Source organism: Lipotes vexillifer, unplaced genomic scaffold (assembly GCF_000442215.2).
Source record: "Lipotes vexillifer unplaced genomic scaffold, Lipotes_vexillifer_v1.1 scaffold79, whole genome shotgun sequence".
NCBI classification, from domain to species: Eukaryota; Metazoa; Chordata; class Mammalia; order Artiodactyla; family Lipotidae; genus Lipotes; species Lipotes vexillifer.
The window spans coordinates 1,197,143-1,202,497 of NW_006775678.1; positions in this window are offsets into that span (position 1 = coordinate 1,197,143).

The following is a 5,355-nucleotide window of genomic DNA, read 5'->3' on the forward strand; positions in this document are numbered from 1 at the left end:
CTCCAAGTGAGTGACATAAATTTAGACCTAAAGATACATGGGAGTTAGTTAGACGAATGGGATTGGGAAGGGTGGGGAGAGCCTTTCGGAAAGAGGGAACAGCGCTGTGAAGGCCTGGCAGCGAGAGCCATCAGGTCTCATTCAAAGAACGAAAAGTTCTACAAGGCTGGATCTTACAATGTGAGGAGGGAGGACAAGGGATGTGGACAGGCAATCGGCTTGACTCATGGAGAGTCTTCGGAGCCTGGACCTTATTCTAAGGACAATGGAGAGATATGGAAAGGTTTGCGAAGAGGGGTGACAAGCTGGCATCTTTAGAAATGTTCCTAGAGTTCTCAGTGTGGAGAATGTATTGGAAGTTGGCCAGGCTGGAGGCAAGAAGATCAGTTAGGGACCAGTTTTGAGCTGAGGGGATGAGCAGGAGGTTGAGTCCAGGTGATGGATACGGAGAGAAGGGGCTGGAATCAACAGATCCTCGGGAGGTAGAATCCTCAGCACATGGCGATGGAACAGATGAGGTAGTAAGTGTCATCAGGTGGCAGAAGCAAGGGAGAGGTGGATCTGGTTTGCTTGGTGTCTGGGGCTGAGTTTCTTAGAAATAGGCTCTGGATAATCTCTGGAGAGCCACCTGTGAGAGAGTGAGGAAGGCCAGATTAGGTAGAAGGATTTGACCCACAGTGCTATGGAGACTGAGGCCTAAGCCAATTTCCAGGGAGTTCTGGAGCTAGGATGGCTCTTTAGAACTGGCCCAAATTAAGGCAAGCCTTGGTCTTGCTGCATCAGCCAGACACTGGCTGCTTCCGGGGCAGGAGTGTAAACTTGGGTGAGACAGTTCACAGGACCTGGCACAAAATAGCCAAGGCAATTTGCCGGGGACTCAGTTGTGAGTGGTCAGCTATCAATAGTCTCAGCAGCTAGGGGATGGGGGTGTATACCCCAAAGATGGTTCTAGGCAAAACACTTACAGTATCCACTACTGTGGCAAAAGATCTTATGTTTAGCTTGGGACATGCTTATTTTTAGGTACTTGTGGGTTTATTATCCATTCTTTAGTTCACAAATAACTAGTTAATTTCAAGTATGGGATGTACAAGGTATTGGGCTAACTGCTACAGGTGGTGGGGGGCAGAAGATGCAAAGATGAAGATTCACATACAGAGTGCCCAGGTAGCCTCTGTGCTGCAGGGAACCAATGCGATCCGTTCTCGGGTGGAAGTAAGTCCCCTTTCCTATGTGTTAGCTTCTCCTTAAAGGATTAAGTCTGATTGTCTTTCCTTTTCTCATATACCTTTCGAGCTCTCCTCTTTCTCTTCCCCTCCTCTTGGACTTAGTAGGAAAAAGCCCAAACACCAGTTCCTTTCAAAGAAGCCCAGACATAATGTAAAAGTTACAAAGGGTTAGGAAACCTTACAAAGCTCTCAACAGTATTGTCTGTTGGCCCATAGTTGCTGAAGATGACTCTTTGCTGGTATCCCAATCCCAAAATTTCTTGCTGTTCTTTGATTCTCTAGAGTTCATACAACAACCCTTTCCTCGGTCCCTACCCTTCTCTTTCCTTGGGCAAGGCTGGCTTTTCAGCATTTAGGCCTAAAGAGACAGTAGGAGATGACGATTAGTGAATTCATCCAGGGCCCAGGAATTAGGAGGTCATTCGGATAGCTAGGGGGACTCTTAAATAATGCCCAACTTTGAACCGTTAAATTAATTAAATGAGGAGGCCATTAAACTGAGGTGGCTCTAATGCCACTTACGTAAATAAACCAAAATCTTAGCCCGGAAATACCTCCAGGTTACAAAATCAAAACCGATAAGGACGGCCAATCACAAACAGCCAACTAGGTTTTAAGCTGTAGCCAATCAAACAATTTCCTTGCTTTGAGTCCTCACCTTCTCCCGATGCCTCTCCCCAGCCTCTGTAGGTGGAGTCCCCTAGCACTACCGGTTTGGCACTGCCCTATTGGAATAGATTTTTGCTCAAATCTCTATTTAAAAATTTTAATGTGTCTCAGTTTATCTTTTAATAGGACATAGCCCCCACCTCCTTCAGGTCTCTGAGTAAAGGCTCTGCAGGTATTTCCAGATAAGGTTTGGGAAAGGGGAGGTGGCTTTGCTATGGAAAATCTGTTTGTGAAATAACTAACAAAAAATAAGGGGAATCCTCTCCTAGACCTCCCCTCAGTCTATTTCTGGCAGGTTAATATAATAATAACTTAAATCTGGTTATGATTTCTTTCAAAGGTATGTTTTTGGAAAATATTAAAAAATTCTTGATTCTTTCAATATTTTGTTGAAGACATAGGATGGATTTTTTTTCCCCCCTTTGCTGGCCACTCAGCTACAGATCTTAAAATTGTAATGCTAGTGTTAAATAGTGTAATACTTCCTTTGAAAACAAGCCAACAAATTTAACATATGAAACTCTATAAACTCCTAGGCCTAGTCTTAGTTTTGAGCTAAAAAATATGTAGCTCAAGTCAGAGGGCTGTCAGTTTAAGGAGTGGTTTGTCTGGCCTTTTGATGGTGAGATAAAGAAAAGGCTTTTCTTTTTGTTTTCCTTCTTCTTTCCCTCAAGGAACACACCTTTTGTGTGCTCTGCCTAACAAAGGAATTTCCCAATCTCATAGTAGAATTCAGAGGAAAAGTATGATGTGTGGACTGATATCTATATGCGCCTACAGTCAGCTTCAAACCACAAAAGGTTTAAAAAAAAAAAAAAAGCAAAAAAAAATGCTGAGATTTTGCAATTCACTGATTGGAGGAATAAACGAAGACATTAAGAGTTAGCAATAAAAACAGCAACAACAAAATCCCAAAAGATTTGGAATTCCTTTAGTTTCTATTTGACAAAAGAATAATATGATTTCTTTGTTCTGCCCCTTCTTATGTACAGCAGTCAAATAATAGTTTATTTCATTATTGTTGCCCAAAGCAGGGTGGTGCCCAAGATAGCCTTACATATGCACAATAATAGAATGAACCTTTGTATTAATTTTTGGAAGAGGGGTAGTGCTATTTATTTTTTTTTAACTTACACTAAAATTTTTTTTCTGCTGTGAAATTCAGTGATTTCATAGAATAAAGATGGGTGCTTTGCTTTTCACTACTGATCTACCTGGCAAAGGGATTTCTCTGAAATCCTCTTTGTAAAAATAGAACTGAGATAATTTGCAAGAAATTATTATCTTTTACTTCTGGTTGGTTAAGGTTTTTAAAAAGCAGATGCAATGTTATCTGTTGCTGTTTGTGCAAATGACGAACCATGCTTTCAGACTAATTTCCGAGGCTTGACCAAAATACTGGGCTTTGTAAAAAGCTCTGCTCAAAAAGTATATGATATTCTGAAGCCATGTGAGGTGGTTCTACAACCGAAGGCTCCTGCGATAAGCAATCCAGACTTGAGTTTTGGAAGTACAATTCTTGAAACCATTCAAACACTTTGTGCTGTGCTTTCAACTCTTTAGGTGAAGGGAATTGGGGGAGGGGTAAGAAGGTATTCTAAGTAAACAAAGATTCTAAATCGAGGAAAGCTAGGATTTACTATTGTGTGGACATTATGAAATTCCATACATCGTAATATGTGTAGTGGATCACGATTTCAGATAAGCAAGGCCTTGTATCCTTTCCAATGCACGTAATGTTTTTACATGCATATTAATAAAGGCCCACCTTCCGGAGAAGAAAAAAGGCCTCCTTTCAAATGAAATCAAGCCCAGGTAAAGTTGAAACTCAACCCACAGAGTACTGGCACCGTTTTCAGGCTAAAAGAAGATAAGTTTCAATTTCACCATTTTGTAACATTGATAAATGTGATCCCGTGGCTGGCAAAATTTGCAGATTACATAGATCTTTCTAAACACGTGTAAATATGTGTCCCAATTTTCGTGCAACTCCAAACAATTTGCTGTTTGAAATTAAAGACCAACAACTCTTCCGTGAAACATTCAGTTCATTTACATGAAAAGTCTTAAATAGCAAAAATGCTACTTCCAATTTACATCAGACAATGACCCCACAACAGAGAACAATGGCTTCCTCGATGGAAGTTAATGCAAAGCAGAGGCACACTGAGATAACAAAACAAAACAAAAAAACACAACATCCTCTCCCCCCCCCAAAAAAAAACTAACAAAAGAAAACTTTGCAGCACACTTTGCAAATATTAACCAATTAACGTAATTTAAAATAAAGCACAGAAACGCTTCCTGTGCTGGGAGTCTTCACGGCTCCTCGAGTAACGTTAGTATCTTCACAGTCCGATCAAACAGGAATGAGCCTTTTTAAGAGTTCTTGGTGACATTGTTTTCACATTCTTCCATTTTGTCCTATTTCTAGGGTAAGCACAATTCGGTTGATTTGGGGGTTCCTCGTTTTTTAAAAAACCTTTCAACCGAGTGCACGTCTGTGAACCTTGTACGAACCAGGACCCAAGGCTATATGAACAGCATACCTGATCTGGTGCTAATATATTGTCTCCATCTCGGACGTGGTAACGATTATACACCTTTGTAGTCTTTACGGGGTTTATGTATGTATCTTTTGTGTGTGTGTGTTCTGGAGGCTGTGACCACCTGCTGTATGTACAATATGTGCTTGTTACATTTGTACACATCTCCCTTCGTGAATTTAAAGACTTGGCTATTACATCTTGTTTACTCAATATCATTCCCCCATTTAAAAAAAAAAAAAAAGCTACATGAACTGAACATGCCATGTTTCAATCTGGCCCCAGTGGCTTTTTCTCCGAAAGCAAAACGTGTGTCTTTTACACCAGGGCTTTCTCCCCACCCCAGGGGGTGTCTTCCATTCTTTTGTGGCTCAGTTTAAGGCGAAAAGGGCTCCAAACCACTAACTACCCAGAAGAGAGCCCCTTCTTCCACCTCCAGGGAGAATTCCAGATTTAATGCATCTGAAGATAGCGTGCTCTCTTCTGACTTATTGGCCACCATTACGAGGATAACAAAACACCACCTTGGCTTCAAGATCCTGGGTAGAGGCTCGCGGTCTTTTGCAACCATCTTTGGCGAGGCCTTGCTTCCTTCCACTCGAGTAAGTTGCGGCTTGGGGCCATGGAAAGGACCGGGTGAGAGCCTGCAATGCCGCTGGAAAAAGCAGCAGGCCCTCAGCACCACCATCACCACCACCCCGCTCTCCGGGGCGAAGCCGCGATGCGGCGGCCGCATATGGGCGAGACTTGGCAGGTCCGCGCGGCTCGCCTTCCCTCCGCCGAGTCGGCACCGGCCGAGCGTCCGCGCCCGCGGGCTGCGGGGCTTCGCGTCTCGCCTCCTTCTCCCCGATCCTCCCTTCCCCCACCGGCCGCCCCCTCCCCCTCTCCCGCGCTCCCTTTTGTTCGCTCGC